The 16,480-nt window shown below is 43.8% G+C and overlaps 1 protein-coding gene and 1 long non-coding RNA gene across 44 annotated transcripts in view; both read right to left on the bottom strand.

Annotated features, from left to right (window-relative positions):
• The window catches only part of CACNA1C (calcium voltage-gated channel subunit alpha1 C), a 746,185-nt gene that overhangs the window by 471,757 nt on the left and 257,948 nt on the right, over positions 1 to 16,480 (bottom strand). The window lies entirely within an intron of this gene.
• Positions 920 to 16,480, bottom strand: part of LOC140617710 (uncharacterized) — a 50,838-nt gene continuing 35,277 nt past the window's right edge. For all 3 annotated transcript variants that reach the window (XR_012017897.1, XR_012017898.1, XR_012017899.1), the window contains 4 exons: positions 5,804 to 16,249; positions 5,279 to 5,460; positions 1,802 to 3,708; positions 920 to 1,587 (listed from right to left, as the gene is read on the bottom strand). This is a non-coding gene — a long non-coding RNA (uncharacterized lncRNA). The remainder of the gene's footprint in view (positions 1,588 to 1,801; positions 3,709 to 5,278; positions 5,461 to 5,803; positions 16,250 to 16,480) is intronic.

The following is a 16,480-nucleotide window of genomic DNA, read 5'->3' as shown; positions in this document are numbered from 1 at the left end:
CAAGTCAGAAAGAAGGCTGCAGTGAGCCTTCAAGGAAATACCTCTCCTCTTTCCACCCCATACCTCCTAGACACAGCCAGGACTGGCTATGTGAACTGTGTCTGTCTGTGCATTACTTAAGAAACCCTTGAAATCCCCTCAAGGATCATTCCATTTGGGTTAGGTCATACATTCCCAGAAACCTCTTGTTCAAAAGCAAGTATAATCCCTGGAAGGAACCTCACATGGGCCCAAACACCCACTGAGATGGTGGGATGAGGGGATTTGGAAATCCAGGCCTGGTGGGGTCTTCCCACAAAGGGAGGGGAATTTCAGAACAATTTCACTCCCATTAAGTGAGAGAGGCGGCCTGGGTGAGGGTTCCAGGTAGGGGCTTCGGGCTGCCAGAGGTCAGCAGGGTGCATGGAGGGACAAGAGAAATGGCCACAAGAGAGGTGGAAGAGGAGGGAAGGTTGAGGCCAACGTGGCCTACTTTACTATTTGCTAAAAACCAGATATGGATGAAGAAAGTCTCTTTTGCCTTCACTTATACCCATCAGCACCTCTAGGCAGAAAGGCCAATATCAGAGTCTTTGGAGGATGGAGAGGGAACCCAGCTCTAACACCAGCCTCTAAGACCTTACAAAATATCTTGCCCCTTCAGAAGCCATTCTAGCCAACTTGAGGGCTCAGACCTGGGTGGCCAGGCTGCACCTAGCACCCCCATTGCAGCCCTGCCTTATATTCTGAGCTCAGGTTAATCACTTTTTTGCATTTTGCCTACTTCAGGAAAGTTGCAGCTGCATGCTCACTTATCAAAGACCCCACCAGGAGATTTGGAAAATATAATACAAATTCTTCTTTAACCTTCTTCCTTGTCAAAATTGCTCACTATTACCAACTTCAAGCAGGACTGTGTTACATCTTCTTCTTCTTTTTTTTAATAGAGAAATATTACCACAACCACTACACACCTAAGTCCAATGAGAAAGCTGGTAATGAAGGAGACCCTGCCAGGCATCAGACAGTACAGAGTGTCACTGCTTCTTGGAGGATGACCAACCAAGCGGAGCAGAGAGTTATCATCACAAGCTATCTGTGTTTCATGTAATAATGCCCTAATGATTCAATTAGCATTGATTCTTCAGCAGCAACAATATTTTCTGACTGATCCAGCAATCTAGTGCTCACTGTTGATTGATACAATTCCTATGAGTAATAACGCAGTTTGAAAGAAATTTAATTCTTCACAAATCACGTTTAAGATCTTTTCATTTTAATGTGATCATTTCCCACCTTGTCCCCCCACCCCTGGGGGTCATCAGAGCCCTTCAGTGGGTGTCTCCTGCTGGGCACCCCTGCTGCAGGTCCTCCCCGTCACTTGTCTGGGTATCTTCAGCCCTCGCCGCCCCCCACAGATGCTGGGTGGCCGCAGCCAGAAGAACAGATGGGGCACGATGGCTGAGGCTCAGTGAATGGTCCCCAGCACACAGCCGCGGTGGAAGCAGCCCAGGCAAGAACCACTGAAGCAGGCTTTCTGAAAAGCTGCCCTGGTAACATCGCTAAAATTGGAAAGCAGGCAGGGTGTGTAGGGGGCAGAGTGGGAGGCTGGTGGGAGAGGAGAGGACAATCAAAAACAGAGAAGGGAATGAAAACAGACGATTGGAATAACATCTTTTACCAGTTAAAAACCAGACTTCCTGAGCAAGACGCTGAAACACTACAACTAGCCAGAGAAACTCCGGGAAAGGAGCTCAGGGACCAGGCCATGGGGCCGAGGGGCTGCAGCCTCCGACCCTCTACAGGCTCCGCGGAAACTCACTCTGACACTATCTCCACATCCGTATCCTCCTCCGGCTGTGGCTCCCACCAAAAGCCTCTCCAGGATGAAATGTGTGTCACCCCGGAAGCCAAGGGAGGTGCTATTGTCACAACCCATCCTGTCCTCTAGGTGACCAGGCACCAGCCTGTGGATGGAGTCAGACTGGGTGCTCTGTAGGTAGCTTCCCTTCAATCAGTTCTGCTGCATCTCTATGCCAGCTCTGATGTCTCCAACCTGACATTTCTATGGCCACTACCATCTTGCCCCTGTCAGCCACTGTAACAGAACCAGAAGCAGTAATAATGGCCTGGAACATCTGAAGAGCTATGTGAGTCTTGATGCTAGATATTATTACTTCGTGTGATCCTGTTAACAATCTTCTGGAACAAGCATTATCTCCACTTTACAGGTAAGGGAATGAAGGTTCAGGGTGGTTAAGCAATGTGATCAAAGACATTTGGTAAGCTGAGGAGCTTACTAGGCAAGGTGAAAACCCTTGACCTTTAAAACCAGAGTTAGGGGCTCCAGAACCTTTCTGCATCATTAATTCTCAGCCACAGCCATGGAGATCTCCTAACTTCACCTCTTCTTCTCTACTTCTTACAAGTACAACCCTTTTATTCTGCTTCTCAGAGACAAAGATGGGCAACAACTCTTCAAAGAATCCTTTTGGACATAGTGACCTTCTACCCAAAGGACCAAGGAATCCAGATCCCCTCCCTCGTCTGAGAAGAGCCAACCCCCTCCTCTTCAGAACACTCCATGGATCCATTTAAGCCCATTCCACATTAACTCAACCCATCGGGGTCCCTACTGAGCTCCCTGTTGATTCTGACTCACAAGGGAGTCAGACTGAGGGATCCCCCTCCAAATATTCTCCAAGATTCAAAGTGATTTCAGTGCCATTCATCCCAAACCTCTTCATTTCCCAAACCGTTCACCCTTCACCACCCTGTGCCAGCCAGAGAATGTATGTGAAATTTCTGGGTCTGACAGACATCAGATTCAAGGCAAGAACTGCTCAAATTCTTTCAAAATTCAGGAAAAGTGTATCTTTGCTCCATTGCCACTATGTCTATGGGAAGATCATGTCAAAATCAACTAATTATTTGGTTACTCCTTTACAGGAAATACTTCTTGGCTTATATACATATCTTGCTTACTATCTATACTGGTTACTCTGAAAAGAAATGCTTCTTCTGCCTAATAGTTGGCCAGTTTCGTGGGCATAAGCCTTGGTCCCAAACCTGATTCCATCAGCTTTGATAATGAAGACCAGAACAAAGGGTCTCTGGAAGCAGCAGTGTTGTTTGGCTTTTAAATAAACCTACATAAAAGAACACATGGACAGGAGCAGCAGTCCAAACTACATTTATTAATTTTAGGTTTTCAATATTAAAACCAATCACCATCAGTTTTATACCACTTAAGATGATTTGGAGTAAGTCTATAAGAGCAGAGCTTGGGAGGGAAAAGGGAAGCAGTGTAGGTTTTAATTTAGACTGACAGAAAATTGGTTCATTAATGTTCTATCAAAGGATGCCCCTTCCCGAAGTTTTGCTTAGCAGTGAAAACAGTGCTGTTAGCTAACACTGGTTTCTTGACGCTTATATATATAACTGAAGAATAAGGTGAGTGAGATTAAAAGCATTGTCTGTACCCAGTTCTTCCTTAGGTCACATCTTCATGAAGCCACATCATTAAAAATGAGGTTCCATGGGAGGCAGGAAGACCTGTCTCTCCTTTCCAGTTGGAAATGTCTCAAAAGAGGTCAACCATTGGTCACTGAGAATTGAGTGCTCAATGTCTTCTTGAGGCTCAACACAACCCTCTAAAGTGTTTCCATATCTGAAAGGTGCCTCTCAAGAAGTCATGTGGCCAAGCTAATGCAACTGAGTTCATCGTTCCTATCAAACAAGAATAACTAAAATCAGCATTTATGTTCCATTGGGTCGTTTTGGTTTCTTTTTTTTCTCAGCTCCATCAAACATTAGGTCATCTCAGGGGTCTCAATGAAGAGGTACAGAGTGCTTATTTGATGATGTCATCCAAGTGAGATGGACAAAGCAAACCCACACCATCGTCCCTTGAGCAATGGAGGCCATGGAGAGAGGCAGAAAGGGAAGAGAGGAAGAGGAGATTGTTCCAAGTTATAAGAGGTGGCTTTTACCATAGCACATAAAATGAAAATCTGATCTAGCAAGGCACACTTTTCACGGATTCCACACACTAGAGTTAAGATTCCCTATGAGGCCACCATGTGGTAGGGTCTGATCTGCCCTGGCCCATTCACTACTGGATTTGCCATATGCCCCATACTACCAGTAAGCAGATAAACCAAAATACTGACACATTAACACAGCAAGACCCAGATGTGGTTATCCACCAAAACTCAAACCGGAAGAACAAGAGTATCCCAAGGCACTGCAGTATTCTCATGGTGTTGGGCAGTTAGGATCAGAAAACACCCTGGAGATTAACTTCAAGATTCCAGGGAGGGGAGGAGGTTCTGAGTATCTAGACTCTTCACAGCAAGTGGAAGCCCCTGGTTGTAAGGACGAAGATACAGCAGCCTAGCGTAGGCAAGGCATCACTCTCTGCATGTCTCAGGAGAACAACTGGGTTCACTTCAACTATCGGCTCAGCTCAGGTGGCTGGCCACACTCAAGACTCAAAGGATGTGGTTACCATGGTGACTCTGCCTCTGTGATGGAATCTAACTTTGTGTCTGATCCCTTGTACATCGCTGGGGTGTGGCTGGGTGAACTGTATGTAACAAAGACTCAGAAAAAAATTAGAGCCAAAGCTAGCCCAGAAGTACTGAGGTTAGCCCAAGAACAAAAGAAAGACCCTTGGCCAATACACAGAAAGGGACGATACAATCTTGCCATTTTCTATTAAAGTCCTAAGAAAAGTAGTTTTTTAAACAGAAATTGATGACTCCTTGCTACTACAATTCTTTTCTTTTCCAGTGGATCACTCATTCAATTCATATTCGTATTACTCTATTGCTGAAAGAGCTCTCTATTTAAATGGAAGAGTTTCTTCCACAGCCAGTTAAGTGCAATCTGACAGTGAAAACCAAAGAATACTCTACCAAGGCTTTGCTATGGGGTTGTATGTGGACCACGAATTAGCCACATGACATCACTGGGAGCTGGTTGGAGAGGAGACTCTGAGGCGCCACACCCCAGATCTACTGAATCAAAATCTACATTTTACTAAGATCCCCAGATTATTCATATGCAAATTCAAGTTTGAGGCATGATAACCCAAGGGGCACTGTGGATTCTTCTCTGAAAATCCTTGGGGCTGGGATAGGACAGAACCTATGTGCCTTTGGTATAATGGGTAGACTGAGGCCAAACTGCTTGATCTCCAAACCTCACTCCAGAACAAATGTTTATGAGCAAATTTAATAACTTCTCAATGCCTCAGAGTTCTCACCCATAAAACAGGGATAACAGCAGTACCTACCTTATCAGGTCCTGTGAGCACCGTGAGTTAATTATGTACAACACTTAGAATACTGCCAGTCCCATAATAAGCACTATATATGGTAAGCTGATAGACAGTAGGATGTACATGAACTGGAACTGAAGAATGGAGACCAGAAGTGGCTTCTACATCTCCTGTGCATGTAACTGCCTCTATCCGGCCTATTAGAGACAATTCTTTGTTAGTCATTCATTTCTTTGTCCCCTCCCTACTCCCATCTGCCATGGCCCGGCTTTGCACCCTACTCCTAAGGAGTCATACAGATAGAATTTGAAAAGTACTACCCTTTACTTGGTCACAGGCCTAAATCAACCCCCATCACCCCCATCTAGCTGGTGAATTATACAGTCAGTATGTAGGAGAGATGGCCCCTTCCAGTGGTTATACAATCTCCTGATCTCCTACTTAAAAAACAAAACAAAACAAAAACAACCCCCCCCCCAAAAAACCCAAATAAACAAAAAAAACTCTTTAAAATAAGCTAGCAATTAAAAAATGTCTAACCCATGATTTTCTGAGTGAAACAATCAGCCCTGAGTTGCTCCAGCCCTTGGCATCTTCATCCCACAATGTAGGGGTTGGTTTGGTGCCCAGCTGCTGAACTGGGTGCAAGGGAGAAAATCCATGCTGATCCAGGCCGAATGACTTTCCTGACTTGGTAGCTCCAGAGATTAGCTTGTCATTGTAGAGCAACTGAGTTAATTAGGAATTTCTGTGGAGTCAGAATTCTGAGTAGTAGAAAAGAACTGGAGAATAAGAATGCAAGAATGGCTACCCTGTACCATAAACAGCATTTCTTCTCCACACTGTCCCTTGAGGCTTGGAGAGTTGGGGAAAGCACCATCTCTTCAGAGAATCAAGTGTAGAGATAGCTGAAAGTGGACAAGTGCATGTTTGGAAAGTTAGGAATAATACTGTCATAATTCTTCCCCAGAAGAGAGTTAGCATGCCTCAATCCATGAAGATCCCATACAAGTCCATAGCATGAGGTATCAAGAAGTCATCTTCACAAGGACTTCAGCCATAGCAGGGTGTCAAAGCACGCGTGATGGCTATCAGTTATGATTTTTACCCAGAATCTCTTGTCTCTTCTACTGCCTTGTCTGAACCAGAGCTCCTGGGAGGGATTTTTGCCTTCCAGCCCTTCACCTCTCACTAATCCACAATCTGTTACCTTTTTTTTTTTTTTTAAGATTTTATTTATTTATTTATTCATGAGAGACACAGAGAGAGAGGCATAGACACAGGCAGAGAGAGAAGCAGGCTCCATGCAGGGAGCCTGACGTGGGACTCGATCCTGGTTCTCCAGGATCACGCCCTGGGCTAAAGGCGGCGTTAAACTGCTGAGCCACTGGGGCCGCCCTCTCTGTTACTTTTAATTGAAATAGTTAAGCTATGTAGGTCAGCTCATTTAAAATCCTCAAGGGCAGACCACTGCATTATAAGCAGGATGAGCCCCACAAAGTTGTTCTCTAAACTGGATTTCATGTATTAAAATATAGACACATAGATACACACAAACAAAATTTCGTGAAAACCACCTACACAAAAACTGAGATGGGCACGAAAGATCCATATCCATAATTGGGCCACTGGTCATCTACCAAGCTCAAGGTTGGAGCCACCCGAGAAGAATGGCACTATTTGCTGAGAAGCACACCCCAGTTGCCCATCTTTGACACATCTGGCAAAGGGATTCTCAGATGCCTGTTACTTCTCAAGGCAAACACCACTGATCCTCTTGTCCTCCCATTTCTAACCAGAGTGCATAGCAATCAACTTGACCACAGCTCCACTATTCCCTTCCTCCCAAGAACAGGCAGTAAGTCGGTCATTGTGTGTATATTTTACATGCCAAGAACACATATGTGTTCAGTGGCATAAAATACTCATAATTTCATGGATGCCAGAAAGGATCAATATAGAGAGAACAAGCCTTAGCATCTGTTTTCAGTATTCCCACCTTTTCCAAAGGCAAAAAAGACCAACAGACGCTTCCAGACAATTGGCTTGTTTGATAGGATAGTATTGCCCTACCAGCAGAAGCCTCTGCCAGGGACACCTTTCAGAGCTGTGAAAGGGATTCTTAGTCCACGTATGCTCAAAAAGTTAAAGGAAATACTAATAACAAGCCACAGTCAGAAACACTGAAATAATGCCAGATTGTGTTAAACCAGTGGGAAGCACAGGGTGTGGGAGTGGAGATAATGCACATCCAAGTGACCTTAAGTGACATCACTGCTAACCTCCTTCCATCTGAACCCATATCCAACTTGATAGGCAGGTGGAGAAGATTAAAGTCAAGTAACAGATCTTTGAAACATACTTTTGCTGAAGAGATCCTTCTGGGGTCTGAGACCAGTTTGAGGAGGAGGACTCCTACTCCGCCAGGCCCGTAGGAGAGGGAAACACTAAAGACGGAGCCCGATTCTTGCGGCAAGCCTTGACTCCTTCCTGCAGCAGACTGTTTCACACAATGGTTAGAGTGAGCAGTTAGATACCAGAAGTCTTTTCAAGTCAGTGTATTCATCTTCAGCCTCCTTGCATAAGGCCTAAAGGAGTCAACCACCCAGATGTCAGAATCAAGTCATGGGCAAAAGTTTTTAATGATACCAAGTGATGCTGTGCCAGGGAGTAGCCTGTTCATATTCTAACAATTTCTGGATCCAAAATCAAAATTAAAAATCACTGAGGCTGAATCCCCTACATTTTAGAACACTGAATAATCTTAAATGAGTTCTCATAATGGGCAGTGACCAAGAAGAAAAAAAAAAAAGTACTATCTCCCAGATTTAATAGAAGACACTGTATTATAAGCTCCTCAGGAGAACTTCAGTCACCACTGTGAGTCTAGCACCAACCCCAAGGCCTGACACACACTGTGTGCTCAACATTACTTGCTTTGTGCAAGAGTGAAAGAATAACACTGATTCTTTCAAGGGAATTTAAAATTACCACCAGATGGGTGATATGTCCATGGTGACAGATCTTTAAGACCATTGAAACTTAAAGTAGCAGGGCCACAGATTGTTCCGGGTCCATGACAAATAAGGACCTAGTTGACTCTCTTTCAAAATATGAAGCTCCCTTCAGCAAGGAAATAATGATATAAAAAAAGTTGATAGCAATGAACACACCTCGTGCCCAAATCTTGGTTTTTAAATATCATTCTCCAATAAAAGAAACCAGAGTGCCTTGGAGAAGTGTTTGATTCCAGGGCTGAGGTAGAAAAAATTCAAGATGATTCTGGAGCAGCTCCTAGTCCAAAAGCAAGAAAATGATTGAGGGCTGAGGGCACGTTGAAGGCGACAGGAGCTAACCTGGGAGAGCTCTCAATGGCCAAAGCTAGAACAATTTGAACAACAGAACAAATAAGAGTAATATTAAATTATAGCCCATAGAATAAAATAACATGATAGTGATATTATTAATTAAATTAATTAAATTATTAATTTTAATAATTGAATAAAGAAAGAAATGAGGAAGAAGGGATAGCTCTTCCTAATAGAAGAAGGTCAATTAAGAGATGTAGAGGAAAAGAAGACAATAGAAAAATTAGGCAAACACCACAGTAATAAATATTGCAGGCAAGGTCCGCAATGTATGCTAAAATTACAAGCAAAAGTTTGATAAGCAATGAAATATTATACGCAAAATATCTCCCTCAGGATATTAATTAATTAGAAATGGAGAAATAGCAGCTTTACAGTAGATAAACCCAACAGACACCACCTTCACCAAGTGATAAAGTTTAGTGGCACCAGTAAAAACACATTCTAACATCTTTTGCCCCTGTCACGATAGAATGCAGAGGGCACATTACTTCTGTGATATTCAGAAGTTTTGTATGTATCCTGGAGGCAAAATGTATTACCTCAATCTAATCATGATGAAACAGACAAACCCAAATTAAGAGGCATTCTCCAAAATAATTGACCTGTACTCTTCAACAACAGTGTCAAAGTCATGGAAAAACAAGGCAAGACTGAGGGACAGGCCCGTGTTTCTGGGAGACGCTAAAGGAGACTTAATGACTAATCATGCAGGACCCTGTATTCGACCCTGGACCAGAAAATAAGCTTAGGCAGAGAAACTGGGGAAATCAAAAGGAAGTCTGAGGTTTAACTGAAAGTATTGTACTAATGGCAATTTCTTCATTTTAACCATTATATTCCAGTTATGCAATGTATAAACATAAGAGGAAGATGGGTGAAGGATCTATGCACACTCTCTGTGCTATTTTTCAACTTTGATGTGAGCCTAAGATTATTTCAAAGAAAAATGTAAAAAAAAAGAAGAAGAAAAAAAAGTCAAGTAAACTAAGCACTGTTTATAGACACAGTTGATTTACATTCTGCCACAAGCTCATGATCACACTACGGATTGGTAACTGGTAACTGGTCTACCAGCTGGGGCCCACATTTTGAGTAGCACTATACTAAATTATTTGCAATTTACCAGAAAGTAAGGAATCAAAACACCTTCTTGTTCATGCCTAATGAGTATCATTAGGTCCTGTGTTCAAGCTTTATACTCAGTAGGTACGTGTTGCTCACAAAGTAAGAAATTGGGAGTGATGATTCTCATTCTACTCTGATTTTAAAAGCAAAATAAAAAACAAAAACAAAATAATCCTGTTTGTGACAGTGTCAAGGTTGTTGACACTAACCTTGGTTTTCTCCTAATTAAACTGGGAAAATAATGTGTACCCCAACACCTTTATAAGGGTTGACAGGGGGCCGAAATGAGATAAACTGTATGGAAGTGTTTTGAAATCATAAAAGCACCATTCAGGTGTAACCTTGTCTTATGAGTCACATGCTTAAAAGTCCTCCTTTTCATTATTTTCAGAAATGGATGGCTTAATAATTTGTTACCAAAGATATCCATCCAACTTGAGAAATTATTTCAAATTTACTGAGGACCTACTATGTTTTAGGCATTGGCATAGCCCCTATAGTAGATAGAAAAATGAATTTCACATGGACTCTGGCCTCAGTGAGTTTCCAGCCACAGGAAGGAGGATGACACATATGTCGATAAATGACAATACCACATTAGAAGTGGAAATTGCCAACTTCCAGGCAGGCACCCCACACAGATATGGGAAAATCAAGGACTTGAGCCAGCTGCTTTTTCCCTTTGTGACCACACAGTTCCTTTGTGTACGTCTGTACAAATTACTTCCAAAAATGAATTCCACATGATAAATAACAAATGATTACTGGATTGATAAAGGGAAAAGAGATGAGGCTTTTGGAGGCAGAAGCATGTGTTCCAGTAATGGCCAGTACTTATGAGCTTTAGGTCTTTGGGCAAGGCCCTTAACCTCAGTCTCTTCCTCTGCAAAATGGGGACAATATGCTACCCACCTCACAGAACCACTCTGAAGACTGAAGGAATTCATACAAATCAAATACTCAGAACAGTACTTAGCCCACAATGAGCACTACACAAGACTTGTTCTTTCTTCTTGTCCTGGGGAAATGTATCTATGGCTTTGTGACTGATAGTAGGGAAAAATACCCCACAAAATCAAAACAGAAAACTCTAGTTACAAAGTCCTTTTTGCTCCAGAAAAGCACAGATCCTCTTGAGTGATCAGGAGAGAATGAGGACAAGTCTGTAGTGCACAGACTAGCTGGTTCCCAAGGCTGTTGATGGTCAGGATGGGTGCTGTGTAATGTCGCTCACAACTCCCACCTGCTCCCCTTTTAGCCTTTTGGACATTTGAGTTCATACTCTGGGCTCTCAAGTCCCCAAGTCTTCTTGGGGAATTGGGGCGATCCACAGACACACTTTGCAGTGACTGTATTTGCAGGCTCTCACCACATCTCCCCACCTCTGCTGAGAACTCCCATCCTCCTTATCTGGCACAAGGGAAAGCCACAGTGAAAGGGTCTCTGCCTTGCCCTGGCATGGCCTCAGGTCTTGGCTTGTTCTTATTTCTTTTTTGTTGTTGTTGTTTTTGGTTTTTTCGCTTGTTTGTTTTTGTTGTTGTTGTTGTTGTTTTGTTGTTCTTGTTTCTGACACACACCGGTGTGTTTTGGTCTTTCCCACAATGTCCATTCAACCACAATCTGGACATGTTCAAAGCCCAGCCCTGGACTGGTGGAGAGGCCAACAGCTCCTCACTTCCTGCTACAGTGTCCCCAGCCCACAGCAATGGAAAACCATTCAGACAAATAACAAGGAAGGGCCAAACCCACAATCCAAACCATATTTCTCCAGGCCCCTCCTCCTCTATCTCCTCCACTATCTATTCTCATCTGTCCTCGTAACCCAAGGCAATCATATTCTCGGCTTACATGAAGGTCCTCTGATTCGATGCTCACACACACACACACACACACACACGCACAGTGATTCCTCCACACGTGATTTCTCTACACGGCAGCCACATTCATCCTGTTATAACACAGACCATGCCACTCTCTAACTCAAAATCTCCGATGGGCCCTTACTCATTCCAAGAGGTAATGTCCTTCCCATGGCGCCCAAGCCCTCCTCCTTCTGGCCTCTAGTTAGCACCCTGTCCTACCTTCAGCTAGCATTCCTCCTAGCTTGAGCCACTCCAGATGTTCTGGCCTCCTTCCTCTTCCCTGAGTTTACCCAGCCACTCTCACCTCTGAAAAATTGCTCTTCCAATTCCATCTGCCTGGAATGCTTTTCTCCCAAATATCCACCTGGCTGGTTCCCTCAAGCATCCCCTTGGGAAGCCTTCTGTAATCATGTTATTTATAATATAAGCCACTACCCACACCTACATCCCCATTTTACTGCTTTATCTTTCTCCACACACTTGTCACCACCCAACATCATGTGTTTTACTTATTTAATTTATTTATTGTCTCGCCCTAGTATAACCTATGGGCAGGGAGAGCTGTTTTATATACTGCTAAATCCCTAGTATTCAGAACAGGTATTCAACAAATACTTGTTGAATAAAGGAAAGAAGGAACTGAAAAATCTCTATACATATATATACAAACACATGTGCTTATATTCCTACGCATGCATATTACAGCTACTACTTCCTGAGCTCCGACTACATCCCGGGTACTGGATGAGGCCTGCAAGGAAGCACATGCACTTTGCACAAGTATCTAATTAATGCTTTCAATGAGCCTGCAAGAAAAAATATACTTATGTACATTATAAAGATTAGGAAACTGAACTTGCCTAAGTAGTCAGCAAGGAAAAGAAAGCTGGATATGGTCTCCAGAACTCCAAATCCCATGCTCCTTCTACTAGGCAACACTGTGTCTCAGTACTCGTGTCCCTTAAAACTCTTGCCCATTAATGATAATTGGCCAGTACATCTGCTGTATTTCCCACCAGATGGAGCCTCCTGGAAGTCCTGGCAGTGTCTTCCCCTCTGTTTCCCCAGGACCTGCTCATATAGTATAGTTCCTGGTGCATAGTCAGTCTCCATTACGCACTGTTAGAAATGTTAATTTTCCCTCTACCTGAGCTGACAGATCGTCAAGCACTTATTCCTCTTTCCTCGGCAACTAGGGCACATCTGACTCAAGTCAGAAGAGGGAGAAGCATCCTGCTGCATTTATCTTCAAGAAAGAAGAAAATCTCAGACAGGCGAAGAGCAGCACTGCTCGCACCAGGCAGCCACGTGCCCCCTCAACTCCCCCCCCCGGCCCCCGCCCAGGGGACCCTGCTGACACAACCACAAAGGTGAGAAGATGGAAGGAGTGCAGCTGGGGGAGAGCTGAAAACTAACCTGGAAAGTCTCAAAATCTTGACTGTGCTTCCCCCCTTTTTAATCTCCCTTACCCCCCCAAATCCATAACCACACCCCTCTATTTTTACACGCAGCATGCCAACCAGATTCTTAGTGAACTGGAACTCACACTTAACTCCTGTACTGTTTTACCTTCACCACTAGCTAAGGCAGAGTGGGGGAAAACACGAGGACCACTTTACCAGTGTAGGCTGGGAGAGAGTAGAGCACAGTAGTTCACATCATGGACTCTGGAGTGGGACAGACTTGAGTCCACGCCTTGGGCAAGTAGGTTCTCTCCTCAGCTTCTATTTCCTCTGGAAGATATAGACTGAGCAGCCTCTACTTTTATAGAGGTGCTGTATTAAGTAAAAGAGTCTATTTGTGTCAAGTGCTTAACACAGTGCCTACTACACAGTAAGTGCTCACTGTTTGTATTTAAAAAAAAAAAAAACTGGGGATCCCTGGGTGGCGCAGCGGTTTGGCGCCTGCCTTTGGCCCAGGGCGCGATCCTGGAGACCCGGGATCGAGTCCCACATCGGGCTCCTGGTGCATGGAGCCTGCTTCTCCCTCTGCCTGTGTCTCTGCCTCTCTCTCTCTCTCTCTCTCTCTGTGACTATCATAAATAAATAAAAATTAAAAAAAAAAAAGAATAACATTTAAAAAAAAAAAAACTGACCTGAATATTACATTAGAGGACAGCTCCCTGTATAGGGTGTTGGAAAGACATCTCAGGGCCAGGGACAGAGTTCCTGCAAGCCACCTGAGTTCTGCAGCAAAATGCAAGCCTAAATGTCATTTACACCCTATTCAAATGTGTCCCAGAAGCCTGGAAACTCTTCCTCTACCACTTCTGTACCCAGACAGCAACCTGCCACATGGGGACATTGGACAGATGACCCAGAACAGAGAGCCTGGGAAGAGACTGCATCACTATCGCCAAAGCAGAGTAGTTTTTTAACACCTGAGGGAATTTAAACTCAGATTTTAAAAAATAGGGGCACCTGAGTGGCTCAGTTGCTTAAGCGTCGGACTCTTGATTTCGGGTCAGGTCATGATCTCAGGGTCATGAGACTGAGCCCCACATCAGGCTCAGTGCTGGGTATGGATCCTGCTAAGGATTCTCTCTCTCTCCCTCTCTCTCAGCCCCTCCCCGCCCACTGTTGCACTCTCTTGCTCTCTCTCAAAAGAAAAAAAAAAAAGAAAGAAAATTACTGTATTTCTTCAATTTGAAAGAATCATAGATTTTTAAGACCGACATTATTTTACAGACCAATAAGAAAGAAAAAATGCTGCCCACTAAACCACAACATACCATCCATTATAAAATGCATGCCAATTTTAGAGGAATTGAAATTTAAGGAGAATGTATTCATTTGAATCAATGAAATATAGTATACCAAAGCAGAAAGAAATTGACACTATGTGTACTGTCAGGTAGGAGTGATAGCTGATGTTTAAATAACCGTGGGCTCCCGCTGCCTCATCAGTACACTGTCCACTGTCCTTAAATGGAAAGCTGGATGAAGATGCCTCATGGCTTCTTCAGGAGGGAAGGTGGGAAGTGTTGTAGAAATGCAGTGACTCTCCCCAAGCTGAGCATAGCCAGGGACTCCGTGTGGCCTTCTTACAACAGCACAGCACCATTATCTTCATTTTACAGACTCAGGAAGATTGAGTAACTTGCCAAAGATTAGCTGAAAGTGGAGCTGGGATTCCAATTCGGGTCCGTCCAACCACAAAGCCCAGTGTGCACATCGCTAGACTGTACCACCTGTCTGGGAGATTCCTCTAGCTGGACAGAGTCTCCAATTAGCCTGACAGCTTGAAATGCTAATGTCCTCAGGAAAAACTGATACTAAGGTACAAGAATCATTTTCCCAGAAAGGTGGTCTTAGAGAGAGGGAGAGGGGCACTGGAAGGAGGTCCTAGGCAAACTCGGGGAGATAGAACTTCAGAGGCGAGGGTGACTAGCTAAAAAGAGGAGGCCAGGGCCCAAGGGAAAACCCAGTGGCCCACCCAGAAGTTCTGGAGTGAACACTTAGCTATGATCCCCTCCTTCCACAGGGGCCACAGTGTCAGCAGCAAGGACAGCTACATGTTTAAGCCCCAGACAAGGTTAACATCTTCCACCTGCTCAAGAGTCCAGGTGTCGCTTGTTCAGATTTACTGCTTACACAATGCATTCGTTAGAAAAGAATTTGCACTACAATAGGCTGTTTTTCAAGGGTCCTCCTAGTGCCAATAGAATACTTGAAACTTTTGCTGAAAAACAACAGGGAGAGAACCTGAGAACTAAAGGAAGATGGGAGTCAAGCTCCATGTATTTAATAGCTCTGATGACCCAAACTCAGTGAAGGACAAGTTCCGAGCTTGCTCGCTTCCATTTTGAATCTCCTTGGAGGAAACAAAGACATGTGTAATTATTAATAGCAGCAAGTCAGGTATTAGCCATACTGTGTGCTTTGGGGACAAATAGCAATTTTAAAATGTGAGATATTGAGAGGAAATACAAATATCTATATGGGGCTTAAAATCTTTGTGCAGAAAATCTGTCATTGACAGGTGGTCTTTAAATGCAAGTGGCTTTAGAGGGCTGATGACCTTCCAGAGAGAAAGATAAGGTGTTCAGAACAAATGCAGAGTTCAAAGACTCGGCTTCCATCTTAGATCTACCCTGGTTGTGTGACCCTGGCCAACTCATTCAACTTCTGAGTTTCCCCAAGTGTACAGCGGCAGTCATCAGTATCGGTCCTGCCTACCATGAGAGCTAACTTTTGGTATCAAAGATCATACCAGTCAAAGAATGCTGTAAACTATGAAGAAAAACACAAATAGCAGCTAATTAAATTAATTTTGACAGGTCTTACTACCCCCTCTAAGAAGAAAACCGCACACGTGCATGCACGCACGTGCACGTGTGTGTGTGTGTGTGTGTGTATAAGCTACACACCTGGGGGGTTGGCTTCTCTAAGCAGCAGCCAGGGATTTAGTGAGTAACCTAGATATCATTGGAGAAGTAAATGGCATTCTCTCTGAGGCCAACCTTTCAAAGTGTTTAATTGATGGAGAAGTGAGATGTTATATAGGCTTGTGAAAAGTTCCTCAAGATGATTCGTACTCAGATGATTCGGTGGTTGCTCTTGTATAGCTGCCTTGCTCCTAGGGCCTTACCATGTCCAGCTTGATTTGGATCTCATTCTCATGAAGACCTACAATGCAATGACCACAATGTTCAGAAAGTGAAAGGATTGTTGCCTACTACCCTAGAACACCCTCTCTAAAGCATACACCTTTCTTCCTTCAGGATTGTAAGCCTTAATATGAGTCTCAGTTGCACTGGGGAAGAAGAAACAGTGATAGAAACCTTAACACCCAGAATCTCAAACCAAATTATCCAGAGAATTGCCTCTGTAGCCCCACCTCCACCTCTTACTGAGGCT

The sequence above is a fragment of the Canis lupus genome, chromosome 25 (assembly GCF_048164855.1).
Source record: "Canis lupus baileyi chromosome 25, mCanLup2.hap1, whole genome shotgun sequence".
Classification (NCBI taxonomy): Eukaryota; Metazoa; Chordata; class Mammalia; order Carnivora; family Canidae; genus Canis; species Canis lupus.
Note: the sequence above shows the minus strand (reverse complement) of the source record. Positions and strands in the feature narration are given on the sequence as shown.